This window comes from Passer montanus, unplaced genomic scaffold (genome assembly GCF_014805655.1).
Source record: "Passer montanus isolate IOZ18808 unplaced genomic scaffold, ASM1480565v1 scaffold13, whole genome shotgun sequence".
Lineage (NCBI taxonomy): Eukaryota > Metazoa > Chordata > Aves > Passeriformes > Passeridae > Passer > Passer montanus.
In genome coordinates, this window is record NW_024359832.1 from 12,110,915 (window position 1) to 12,125,425 (window position 14,511).

The window sequence follows — 14,511 nt, forward strand, 5'->3', positions numbered from 1 at the left end:
TGTTTGAAGGATGAAGCAAAAACAGTGTGGAACAATACAAATTTTCTGGTCGCAAAATAAAGAGATAAAGAATGGGTTGCCATCCAGAATTATTTTTATTTTCTGGGATTACAAAAAAAACCCCAAGAACAAAAAACATGTCTCTTTGTGAGTAGGGGGAATCAAGCAACTACTGCAACCAGATTCATTCAGTTCTAAGCTGAATGCCTCCATTCAGTTTCAATAGATAGTGTTTCCCAAATATTAAGATAAATATTTGAGGATTATTTCTTTTAAATCAGGCACATGGTCCACTGAAGATAGTTTTAAATTAATTTCTCTGGGCTTTTACCTTTTTTTACTAAAGGACTTCTTTTAAGTTTAAAAAAGTATCAATTGCATGCTTATTGGACAAAACCAAGTTCTAAGTGGTACTGAAGGTGAGAAAATTGCAATGTGAATTTTATATTTGTGTATTTTAATTTGTTTTAAAAAGTTGAGTGTTTAAGCTTGTACTGTTCTCTGTGGATGACTGAAATGAGTTTGTTGTTGTTTGTGTGCTCAGAATTTTCATGTTTTCACCTGACTTGTAATATTAATGAGGAATACTAGGTGTTCTGCACATTTGTAAATTAAAGCCTAGCAAAAAAAAAAATAAAAAATTAAAAAGTGCTTTTTCTTTCAGCACTTCTGCAAAACAACTCCCTAATGCTGTTTGTATCTGGAGAAAAAGAAATAGAAACTCCAAATACGTTATAGCAATGAAGTTTCAGACTGCAGTACTGTGCAAATCTGTACTGTATGGCAGATTTTCAACGAGACAGAAGTCTCTCTTTTTCTGTGGGAAATTACTGTACTCATTATGTGCTTTCTTATATTAACCATGAGATGTCTGGAAATTCTTAGGAATAGCTCTAAAACATACCAGACTGCACTGTTGACATACCTGAGAGTCACAGTTTGTAAACAAGTGCCAACATGTGAAAGAAGTGCAATTAATATTGGCAGAAACAAGGTTAATTTCTTGCTGGGACTTTGTCACTCAAGTAGGACATATTTAATATTTCTTAAATTTCATACTCTCTTACAAGAGATATCAATGAGCTTGCTAATGACATTAAATTTCCTTTTAGGTATTTTGGGTGAGGTTTTTTTGTGAATTTGTAGTTATACAGCGTGGTATTTAGATGGTTGTCTAACTTAACTGAAACTACAGAGGGAAAAAAAATAACAAGATCAGTGATAACTCTAATCCAGCAAGAGACCTGGGCACATACAGATTAGTCTGTGCAAAACTCAGCTTCTAAACATTGCATGTGGGCTTTACATGTCACCTTAGGCAAGGAGACTGGATGCATGTGGATAAGCAGACACACAGCCTCGCAAACCCTTTCTGTTTTTATTTTTTAATGACATGCAGAATGTTCATGGATCTCATTTTTAGATCTATAATGCTACCCATTAGGTGCTTTATGGTGTCAGTTGGAGATGAGAGGCAGCTCAGATTGAGACCTGGAATTCTTTCTGTTTCAGGCTATAGGTACATTTGCCCAGTTGTACAGTGCATGCTGTGGAATCTCCTGCATCCCACAGATGCTTGAACTCAAGGGCTGGCAGTAAAGTGGTTGGTTGGTGTAGCCCAAATTGTCAGACTTGCTAGACCAGAAGAAGAAAGATGAACAAAGACATGGTGCTGGTCTAGTGAACATGTCACATGGAAGGAAGGGTCCTTGCATATTCCAGAGTACCTATTTTTAAGAAGTCCTCATTAGCTGGATTGAACTGACACCTGTTTGTCAGGTAAAAAGATAAAGAGGAAAAGAAAACATCCTGGGCTTCTTTGCTCGGACCTTGCTAGGGTAGGCCAGAGCAGAGATAGGTGTTCTGACTCAAAATCTGTTGAGAACAAAGAAGAGATGCTTGTTCATTTAGTAGATTCTGGACTGGATTCAAAATGAAGCGACAAATAAGCCTCCAAACCCATTAATTCTGATTTACGGATTTACATAGTTAGTGATTTTTGCTTTTTTCACTCTCTCTTTTTTTTTTTTCTTTTAATAAATGGATTAGTTAACTAATAATTTGATTTAGATCAGCTAGCTTCATAAAGATTGTTGAAAAGCCTTTGGAGAGTAATAATTGTCAATGTATGTTTTCTTATAGCAATAAAGGCAGTGGCAAAGCAAAGCATACTTCTTGTTTTTTGAATAAATTTCTATAGGATTGTATTTATCATGCTTCTGCGAATGGTAGCTGCTGTTAACTGTGACTATTAGTTGTTATTTAGATTAATACACTAGTTGGAAAGTCTACGTACAATTCCTGCAAGTATTGTTTACTTGAAAGGCCGAGTTCTTAAATTTTAATAGCTATTGTAGTATTGAAAAATCTCATCTCAGAGTAGAGAAAGAATCTTTCTAAAAATGTTCATTATTCTGGATACCACATTTATAGCTGATTTGATGGTGGTGGTTGATGAAAGATGAAACAAGCCAGATCATCCCATGAAGTAAGCACAAAGCATTTTGAAATGCAATTTGCATCTAAACTTTAGAGCCTAATATTTTCTTAAATCGTTAGCTAGCACCTTTTTCTGTAAGCTTGTTTCCATTTTTGAAGTTATTTTGGACTCAGAAAGAAAAGTCTCAATACGACTCAAGTCTTCCAAGGAATTGTCATTGTTTATGAGTTAATAAAAATTACTAAGCATAGCTCAAGGCTAATACTAAAAAGATTTCTGTGCATTCAAACAGACAGAGAACTCTGAAAATTGCAAAATCCATATAACTTCTGTGTGATAAAATGGGAAATAATAACTGAGTTGCAGCCAACGATGACTATGCTTTTGACAGCTTCTTGGTGTTAAACTAAACTAACTAAATCAGTTTTCTCAAAACCCAATAACAGACATCAGCAAACTAGAGGAATGAAAGGTGACTTGGGAAGTGCAGTGGATGAAGATTTATGTGCAGTTATGATTGCTTGTGAACAGAATGGAGAGGTTTTATTGAAAGGGTCTTTTTGGACGGTTTTGTTGCTACCCAACAGTAGGCAGGCAAAAGTCCTGCTCAACTTTAAAGAAAGGATTCTAACTTATCTAGGATAGACTGATAGAGTAAGACATTGTAAATTTTAGCTCTTTCAGTCTTAGACTAGGAATTAAGTAAAGGACTGGGGAAAACCTTGAGCAAATAGATAACTTTCTATGAGTGTGTGCTTCTTCAGTGCTTTCAGTAAAGAGATGAGCAGATATTTCACTCTGACTTTGGATTTTCAAAATTTTCAGCCCTAAGGAATCATCTTGAGCTTACTGGTGTATTCATGTGATGTGGCATCCAGGTTTATATTCTAAGTAAATGACCTATTCATGAGCTCCTGATTGCAGAACCATTAAATATGTACTCTGTTATTTAAAGTAAAGGTTTCTTTTTTATGTTTCTCTGTCTAGTGGTAGCTACTTTCAAGACTACTCAGCTTGTACTTTGTTAAGGAACTTGATACTTTGGTAAGCTGTTTTCCATAGACAAGCTATATCTGCTATTTTATCTGCTGCAACAGGAGCAGTTACAGAACAACATCCAGGAATTATAGCTTTTCTTCCAATTATGCATTGTAGAATATATGCTGTTTATCCTATATAGGTTCACAAAGTACAAAACTCAAAGCAGGGCTTGCTTAAACATTACATCTAAGTTAAGTGCTTATATTCTGACTTGCGACTCTATAGGAAAGTGATATTCTAGATTGTCTTTAAAGGTTACCATAAATGCTGTGTTGAAATTTTACTGACCATAATTTATAAATTTCTCTCAGTGGAAAGTGGATTCCTCTCTTAACACAGTCTCTAACATCATTCTTCATGTGCCTTTTATCAGCTGTAGCAAGGCTCTTGGGAACATGTTATGAGACACAGTCAGCAGGCTCTGCTTGGAGGTTTGCTGGTATGCATTGGCAGAGTGCTAATTTGTTTAGCTGGGCTCTATGTCTAAACACAGGCTGTGTGTTTCTCTTACTGGGAAAATATAGAATTTGCATTGGCAGATGGTAAATTGGCAGCCTGGTGCTCCCATATATAGGACTTGAGGGCAGAAGTGGTTTCTCCACATAGCTCATTAATTTTTGTGAGATTAAAGTACTGTGGTGGGGAAAAGTAACTTCTTAAAAAAAAAAAAAAAAGAAGAGACAGAATGGAGGCAGAAAAGTTCAGGTGGGTTGGATTGCACTTCATTCCCTGAACTGCTCTAGGGATAACTATTGTATTTTACATCTAAGCTGCTTGAAAAAAAAGTATTTGCTGATGTCAGTAAGTCACAGAAAGTGAAGGGCATAAACCTACAAATACCAAGCAAAGGAGATTATTCTCTGCTTTAGTTAACCATTACTATTTAAAAATAGTAATATGCTCTGAATGTGGTTAGTTGCCTGCCCTGCTGTTATACAGCAGTAACACAAACCATCCAAGAAACAAAACCTCAAACTCAAATAACTGTGTTAAAAAACCCCTAAAAATAAAACATAAAAGTTCTTTCAATAAAGTTTTACACCATAGTGGGATAAATAACTGCAGAAAAATAAGAAGTTCTTTAAAAATACTCTTTTGTGTCTTGGTCTTTTGTTTTTGTCAGTAACTGAGGTTTTTTCCATCAATGAAATACTGTGTATTCTGGTTTTGATGTTATTCCAAAACATAGATCAATAAGATCTTCTGAGGATTACTGAGGCTCCATCTGTTCTTGCCATGAATAGGAAATACTACTGATGATAGTGAGCAGATGTATCCTGCCTATTACAGTCATGCTCAAAACCATGGGAATATTGGATTGAAAAAGCAAAAACATTTCAGTTCTAAACAGCTTTCTTCGGTCTTTGCCAGATTGTGTATTTGTCTGACAGACCTCTCAAAATCATTTCACTTTTCCCTAAGAATCTCCAAAATGTGTTGGGTAATTCTCTTTTCTGTTTGCTTGGGGAAGGAGGGCATGGGGGTAGGGGGTGTGTTTTGTAGGTGTGTGTTTAATTTTGAAGTTATCACTGTTCACAGTGGAACAGTGGAAGGCAGTTCCTGTCTAGAATAATATATAATATTTTAAACAGCTTAGTGCCTATGAATTTAGCCTCACACCTCATTTTTTTTTGGGTGCTTTAAATGCAGAAAGGAAGATGAACAGCAAGTTGGGATCCTAAAAAGTTGCGTGTCAATATGGTAGGTGCCCTGAAGATGACCCTTGCTTTGTCTGAACTACTGGGTGGGTTTGAAAGCAGGTCTCTCCCCTGGAAGTGACCAGTAAACTGCAGCAATAGAGGCAGAAGAGAGATAGAGACCATCCTAGTTTCAAAAATGTAATACCACAATCTCAGTGAGAATGGCTTATTTTGTACAAGTCGACAAGCACTATTTGGTACTTCAATCACAGGTATTCTTCAATTACAGGTGTTTCTTTTTTAGTTGGTTGGCGTTTTTTTAGGGGTTTTTTTTTTTTGGTTGGTTGGTTGTTTTTTTTTTGTTTGGTTGTTTGGTTTTTTTTTAGTTTTACACTTAATACTCAAACTGAGGTGAACTTGACTCAAGTGCATGCTGGCATGACAAGTGTAGCTGCTACTACAGCCTGAGGTGAAGGATGAGGAAGGCTTTGAAGGATTGGTGTTCCTGCTGAATTTTTAAGACTTGTGGGCTTAACTCCTGCCCTGTTATATCTGAAGCCGTGGCTGTTGGGCGTGTGGCCTGTTTCATACAAGGATCAGAGCCTGTGACAGCTCATTTTGATTTATGACATGTTTGATTTATGACATGACACAGGGGTTGAGAGGTGACAGAAGTGGCATTCAAAGTGGCAGAAGTGTAATGAATGTACTTGAACAGCAGGGGAGATGGAGAACTCTCTTCTGGAAGCTAGCACAACAAAACAGAAAGGAGTGAGATGTGATCAAGAGAGAAAAAAAATTGTGTCTAAGACAAGTGATTAACTTGGTACAAATAATAGGGTAAACGCTCCATGAGGGCTTATGCTGGGAAGTGGTGAAGTTTCAAGACAGTTCTTTAAAAAAGGCAGGAAAAAAGTAAATCTCAAGTTTTTATGGAGGAGTTTCTTCAATTCATTAAAAGGATTGTTGAGCATGTAGTGACAATGAACAATCCTTACTTTGGTGCTACATTTCTCTGAAAGTTGAAGTCAATAATTTTACTCCATGAGCAATCATCCCTGGTGGAGAAGGTGACAATGAACAATCCTTACTTTGGTGAAGTCAATAATTTTACTCCATGAGCAATCATCCCTGGTGGAGAAACCTATTCTGATTATCTCTTTTTTTTTTTTTTTAACACTTTTCTCTTAGAAAAAATGCTTTGCCAAATATTTGGAAGTTTCCCATTTAGTTTTTAACTCACCTATATCAGGTATGTCCTTCTCTTTTCTCTGGTTTTCTGAAGCAAACAGGATATACAGTAATACTGAATTATTTTATTTTACATAAAGATGGTCTTTAGCAGTTGTCTGCCTGTGTAAAACTGTAGTAATGAAATAAAGAGAGAGAAAATTCTGGCTCAGATAGCTGAATTTTTTTGTTGTTTGAGTCATACTGTTAACTTGGAAAAATGGATTTTATTTTACATAAAGTTGGTCATTAGCAGTTGTCTGCCTGTGTAAAAATGTAGTAATGAAATAAAAAGAAAGAAAATTCTGGCTCCAATAGCTGAATTTTTGTTGTTGTTGTTTGAGTCATACTGTTAACTTGGAAAAATGTTGATCTGACAATGATGAAAAGAGAGAATTACACCACAGGAAAAGTTGGCAGCCAACGTTTGAATGCTGCCACATGCTGCTTCCTTGAGACTGTGGGAAGGAGTTTAAACAGTTTGGTGGTGATACTTGCAGATTAAAAATCTGTAGCTAGATCATATTCAATACCTTCACTGTGGCTCCTGCAGCTCACATATGATAGTGTGGGACTGCCTAGGCTGCTATTATGGCTCTAAACCTGTTTTCTATGAACACTGATACAATAAAGCAATGATACTTGATGAGTGGTATTCAATCAAATTCCTAATTTTAATAAACTTTATGCTACGCATTATGACTTAATAAATTTTATCTGTCCTAAAAGAAAAAACTATGTTTAGGACAAGTTAGTTTGCAAAAACAAATCACTATTCTCATAGTTTGCAAGCCTCAAGTTCAAAGTTATATTAAACTAGTAACAGCTTTCATACTATAGGCATGTCTCTTCCTGATCCAACAGAACACTAAAGGGGAAACTTAGCTTAAGCTAAAACAAATTGATAAAAGAAATTGGAGATTTTTTGTATGTTGAAAAGCTAAGATTGTATTTGAATTATTTTTTAAATTTGTTGTGGGTTTTCAGTCAGTTGAAACAAAGTTTTCCTGAATTACTGTTTCTTACTATTTAATTACTCTACAGTTAATTAAACACTTGAGATAAGTGAGAAAGCTTTCCTCTTTCAAGCTTGTAAATGGTAAATGTTTCCTTCCATTATGGGAAGTTCAATTTTTTTTTCTTTTGTAGTAGTGTTAGGAACAGGATTTTACAAATAATATACACACCCTGTAGCTTCTGTGGATGTGACTGAAAGCATACTAGAGTATGTTCTGAAACAATGATTGCAAGATATTACTAATCTTAAATCATTCGGATAATTTTTGGACTAAGAATAAAGGCTATTTTTAATGACAATATAGGAAGATAAAGAAGTGGATAATGCAGGTATTTGATACGAAGCTCATTTTTTTTTTCTTTTGCAGTAGTGATAGGAACAGGATTTTACAAGTAATTTACACACACTGTAGCTTCTGTGGATGTGACTGAAAGAATACTAGAGTATGTTCTGAAATAATGATTGGAAGATATTATTAATCTTAAATAATTTGGATAATTTTTGGACTAAGAATAAAGGCTCTTTTTAATGACAATATAGGAAGACAAAGAAGTGGATAATGCAGGTATTTGATACTGCTATTTAAAACTCTTCAGCTAATGCAAGGTGAATATCAATTTTTATATATTTGTATTTGTCTTATGACTTTTGCCATTTTATTCTTAGCTCATATATTGGATCAATTGCATTAAGTTTTTGTAATGTTTAAATGTTGGGTTTGTTTCTCTTTTTAGTCTTAATCGCAGTCTTACATCTTGTAGTCTTAAGGGAGAAAAGCCAGTCTACACTCTATTTAAATATGTCCCGTTATATGAGTAATGCTCACATCTAAATGGCCTTTGGGGATCTGTAGATTTGATTGTTTTGTGGTGTTGTTTATAGTTTCTAAAACTATGACCAGCTGAGCCACTTGGAAAAGCAAATCCTATTTTTTCACTGGAATCTGTACTCCATGCTCTGTTTCCCTTTGTGTTCACTGGGAAGATAAAAATGAGGAAAAGACTGAGCTACAATCTCCTCTTGACTAACACTCTGAAAATCAATTAATCTACATAATCCATAAGAGGAGTTGACTTTATTTATTCAGTTAATCAGTGTTACAGAATCTCTGCCTATTTTTCTTATTCATGCAACATTGGCAGTGGACTAAGAATTAAAAGAGCAGAACAGCACAACTAAAATATTTGGAATGTATTTTTTTCCCCAAATGGACAATCTTGTTGGAACCCCTTGAGTATTTTAAAAGTCAGCTTGGCTATTTCTCTGAAGGTGTTTTAGGAGAAATGTAAATCATAGAGTGAGTTATCATGCTCTGTACTCTTTTTGCTTAGCAGTAGCAAAACCAGGTTCTTCTGCATCGCTTGTTAGAAATGTGCATATAACCTCACACATCCTGCAGTTAATAGATAAGCACTGCAGTGTTAAGCAGGCTTTATGGAAATAATGTGGAAATTTGTAGGGAAAAAAATGGAACAGAAAACTACCAGTCTCTGACAATTAGTCTTCAACATATGGTTCCTGAGATTGAGAAGAGTCAATAAACTAAAAGCAAAAGCAGACAGAAAAAAAATGCTATCAGAGAAAAGGAGACTGATGTTTTAAAAATTGATAGACATAGACTCCTTTGGTACTTCAGAGAAAGGATTAAGCTTGGGAAAATAATTTAAAATTGAGTTTATTTTTTCTTTGTTTTCTTTTTCCTAAACTAGAGCAGTGACAAGAAGGGGTTATGAGTCCCAAACAGAACCTCTCATGGCAGTGAGTAGGAGAGATTTTTTCCACATTGAATGGTAAACAAAGTTCAAAACAAGTTAGAACAACAAAATTATTTTTAGATAATGTGTCCTTAACAAGTGAAAAACATATTCTTTGCTATGCTTTTAATTTTGTAACATAAATTTGTTTTTTATCAACTATAGTTGATTTGTGGGAGTGGCAATTAGTGTCATCTTTACATGACTTGGTAAGAACTTCTTTGCTTTTGTAATTCACTTTAAAATTTTAGATTAAATAGAATTAGCTAGCATCTTTTGTAGCATTTCCAAATATATAAATATCTTGTCTCATTAATATGTACTTTTGAATTTGGGCTATTTTGATCAGGATTCTTTTTAATATTTGGGGGTTTCAGTCACATACTTGATTTACTCAGCAGCAAATTACTCCATCATGCTACTCTGTGGAATGGAAATTGTTCTGTCCATGTATCTTGAACCTCTAGAAATACTTTAAGTATAATGAAACACTAGGTTCCACTACTCTTTTATACTCTAAAGATCGTTGTAAAACATGTCAATAAGAGAGCTGTCATTAAAAAGAAAAAAATATATAAGAGAGATTGAAAAATTCTTTGAAAATTGGAAGGTTTATTCCCTAACAAAAAGTGCATCTTGGACTAGGACCTATTTTATTATATGGATTGCAGGAAAACACAGCTTAGGAATGGGTCTTGGAAACTTTTGAAGGCCACACTTACTACTGAAGTACTTTGTCAAATTCTTCAGATAAACCCTTGATCCTTCAGCTCTTCAGGCAGTAATGCATCTCTGTGACATTCTCCAAGTTGGACTTAAACTTCTAACAGTGCAGCCAGGCATAGAATTCAGCAGCTCTGTATTTCTGCTCCTTTCTGTCTGTAGGTAACTGTATCTGAAAGTGTGCTTGCACTTGGAATATTATATCAGGGAAATCACAGTTTGGTGGACAGTGAGCTGGATAAACAAAAAGCCTATTTGGATCACTAGGCTTAGTGGATAAAATGGATTGTGTTCTACCTGCAGGCTTATGACAAGGAGAGTCAAGAGACTCTCCTGAAACCTGTCGTGTTTCACAGCTCTATCAATAACCTCCAAAGAAATGTGCTGTCAACAGGATTGCAGGTGATGCCAAAACTGTGAGAGCCACTCTCCAGAGAGACCTACACAGGCTGGAGGAATGGGCCAGCAGGAGTCTCATGAAATGCAATAAAGAAAAATGTCAAATCCTGTACTTAAGAAGGAATAGGTGGAACAGTTCTGCTGGGAGCAGCTCTGCTAGAGAGCGTCTTGGGGGGTCCTGGAATACAGCAAGCTGAGTGTGGTGACTGGTTCATTGCTGTCTTGAGTAAGTCTGGGCTGGGAGCATTCACAGCAAGGGTCACAGGCAGTACGTAGATTGAGGAACATGACTGTTACCTTCATTACACTCTATCATCCGGTGGTGAGTCCTCTAATACAAAGTACTGATAAACAGAAGTGAGTTCAGTGGAGGCCCTTAAGCTAGTGAGGAAATGGTGTATTTGTTTCTTAATATTTTCATAACATGCAAACCTCTTATGGAATCTAGACTCATTTTGCTAGTACAAAACAGAAACATATCTCCTTTCTTAACAACAGCCAACATAATTTCTAGTGTCTTGTTTCATAAAAATGAATTTTGAAAGTTCTGTTTAAACTTAATTATATTCATACTGTAAATGTGAGATGATTCTACTTTTCACTGGGTAAAATGAATTCCATCATTAATTAATTCTCTTGTATTCATTTAGAAGATGTGCGTTTGTAGGAAAATAACAAAACATATTTGCTCTTGTCAAGTTTGGCAGTTAATTTAGCAACCTGCACTTTTTGAGATCAATGACACTGGATGCTACCCTTAATTCTGTTGCAGAAGCTGATCTCCAACATCCAACCATTACAGCACCCCTTGGTGTCACCTGTGCTCTTTCTGCTGGTGTTTCTTCTGGTAGATCAGAGATGCTTATAACAGCTCCACTGTCTTCATACCACCCTTGGCACTGGGAAAGCTTTCCTAGCCTAAGGGCTGGTGTGGACAGACTGTTCAGAAACTATATTTAATAAGCCTTCCTTCTCTTGGGCAACGTAGGACGTGTTTTGAAGTGTGTCAGCATGCATTCCTGCAAGCTGCGTGCATGAAGCTGTTAGTGTGCTTTGGTTTGACTGAGTGCAAGTTGAAGAGCTGTGTTTGACAGCAGGAATAGGCAGAAGCAGCTTTGCTTGATCAAGAGAGCAGAAAGAGTGGTCTGTGGGTGGTAGAGAATACCAATGAACTGCAGAGAGGAAAGAATGGTATTATCTCATAGGCATCTATTCATAATGAGGTGGATTTGATATGGAGTATTTTGGGGTTTCCTTGGGAAATTTACTTTGTTCAAAATGTGCTAGCATCTCCTGAGGGTGTTAATGAATTTACAAGTGTAAATTTTTATGGTCTAAAATAGTGGTATAAAGAGATTTCATGTAGGATTAATGCTCCATAATCTCACCTCTGTATTGTAACAGCAAGACAGTGTATGTGTGCTTTTAAACCTCCATTTTCCTTCATGTTTTCAGGGTATGTAACCTCATATCTCATACTTCTTACAGGAAAAACAAAGCTGGTCTGTGACTGTAGGAAGTGTTGCTTCTTAACTACTTTCCATTAATGGACTTAAATTTTTTGTTATTTGTCATTCTCTGGTTTTACAGTCATGAGCTGATGGGCTTGCCAGAGGGTGATCACTTTTTTCTTTCTTTTTTCCCCCTAAAAATAAGTGGGGTGGGAGGAAGCAGTTTTGGCAGCATGAAAAAGAAGTTCAAACAAGCATCAGGGATTGAAAGGGATGGGCTGCTTTCATAAAGGAGGTAAGCCAGGAGCTGATGCTGTTCCCAGCACAGGCAGTGCTCTCATGGAATGGATCATGTTCCAACAGGGGCTGAACAGGGCAGGTGTGCTGATGAAAAAGTCACTGTCAACCATCCACATGTCACCAAAGAAGGTGATGCAATGAGTCAGGTTTAGGAGGTCAATTCAGAAAGTCCAGTCAGGAGCAGAGGGGAGAGAGAGAGAGACACACACATGGGTACTTAAAACAGACTCAAAGGAAATTAGGACAGATATGGGTACTCCCATGATGCACTTCAGGCAAGATGCCCAAGCTTGAGCTGAACTGGACCCCCTGGACCCATGGAATTGGGTAGGACATCCCAGATGAGGCCGTCAAAGCCTTAAAAGTGCACTTGTGAGCATGAATATTATGTGCTGTTAATCGATCACCTAATTAGTTCATGTGCTTGGACTATTTAATTTTGTTAAATTGTGAATCTGTAGGTGTGCTGTAGCATGTGACAGATCTCTGCAGGATGCTGTTTTCACACCCAGAACTGTGCAAAAGGCCTCAGTGGCTGACAGGAGTGGCCTCAGGTGGTGATGCTCCTGTCCTGTGGCTCCTGCAGTGGCACCTTCCAAGGGAATTTATACATTTCAACAAGGGAAACAGGTAAACGGTGGGAACTTTGTAAGGTCAAAGCACAGATGGCAGGTTTGAAAAGTTATTTTAGTTCACAATCCAGCAGAAGGGTTCAATGGCTAGATATGGAGCAAACATAGCCCTTGCCTTGAAAAAATTATGTCATGGTGCACTCCATTAAAGTAACTCAAACTACAACTATTTTATTTATAAATGAGTATTGAATGCATAGGAGTATAATGTACTTTCACTAAATGAACTGTACATTTTGATCGTTAGATATTTTGGCTTGGCTTTTCAGCAAGATTTACACTCTACATCATCGTAAAAGAAAAACAATGTAGAAATAAAAGCAACGTACATAGTGTATTATTGTGATTTTCAGCTAGACTGTTTGACTGCTGTGATACCAGTTAAAGGAAATTTTATTGATTGACTTTTTCCATCTTCTATGAAGACATAGAGACTCCTGGTGCCTTGTGCATTATTGGAGTCACCCAAAGAACCTGCCAATTATTTGAACTCCTGGAAACAATCCTTAAACTTTTGCTTGTGTCTGTATAGCTCTTACATAGTGCATGGCTTCTTCCTGCCAGAAAGTACCCAAATTTACTCTTTATAATTATTTTACTAATAAATAACATTAATTGGATCCTGACTGGCTCTTTTTATCACAGTAAGTATCAGAAGGACAGTTATGAAATATACTTTGGTACCTGGCTTATCAGTGGGCTTCACTGATGAGACAGTCTAGGTTTTGACATGGATTTGTGAGTCTCCTGGTATGTCATAAAGATCAAGAAAGATTTGTTGTCTTCATTAACACCTCGTCATGCTGAAGGTTAGGTGTGTGTTTCACATCAGTTAGAGGATCCTATTGCAGCCACTAAAGCTGTCTCCTTTTCTCACAGCAAGTCAGTTGTGATAACAGCACTTCATTGTGATTTCTTAAAATCATTCCTACTCTTGTGTCAGGCTGATATGCTATATTTTTCCTTTGAGGCAAGTTAGTTTATATAGGCAATAAAATTCAAGGGTACTAATACATTCAGATTTATCTACAACTCTCAGTATCATTAATCATGACATTTTTAAGTTTCTTTCTTTTATTGAAGTTCTAGTAAACCATATAATCTTTTTGGATGCTGCTTTTTACTCTGAGGAACTTCCTGACAGTTCCCACCACACCAACTATTCACAAGCTGCGGCACTCTACCTGCAGCTCTTTTCAACAGCAAATTTTCTTTTCACATTCCCTCAGCAAAATGCTCATATGAAATTTAATGCATCTCCTCTCATACAACATTGAGTGCTACTGGACTGCAAGAAAATCTTTAACAGCATTTCAGTAATGTTTTCTTTGAAAAATTTCATCTTGTTTTTTAAGTAAGAATTGCTGTTTCAAATCACTACACTTCTGAGTAATATTAACCAAAGATGTACCATTAGAAAACATTGTAATTGAATTGATTACTGAAGGAAATCATAACTCAGAATACAGATAAATACGTGCACATGTTCTTCTCTTGTTCCAGTGGGTAAAATTAGTCTTTACGGAGCTGACAGTCTCTCTACCAAATCTGTCTGTGTATTGTAAATCTTGTATTTCTTGCTAAAATATCAACACATCTATTATAGATGTTCTCTGGTCAGTCAGGTAATTTCTATTTATAACTGTCTTTATATATAAATTATATATAAAAATTATATATATATATAAATTATGCAATTTACTGGGGGGAAATTATTCTTATCTCATATGAGAATCTGAATTTAAGATGCATACCATATTTGGCATAACAAAAGTTCAGGGTGAACATAAAATTTCATTAGAAAATAGAACTCATAAATTATGTAGTTGATGAATAATAATACTGTTTATTTTTCATTAGAATATTAATAAGTAATTGACAGT

General features: G+C 36.0%; 1 protein-coding gene across 11 annotated transcripts in view; it reads left to right on the forward strand.

Moving 5' to 3' along the window:
- Positions 1-14,511, forward strand: part of KCNIP4 (potassium voltage-gated channel interacting protein 4) — a 388,989-nt gene that overhangs the window by 266,152 nt on the left and 108,326 nt on the right. The gene's annotated exons all lie outside the window — the stretch shown is intronic.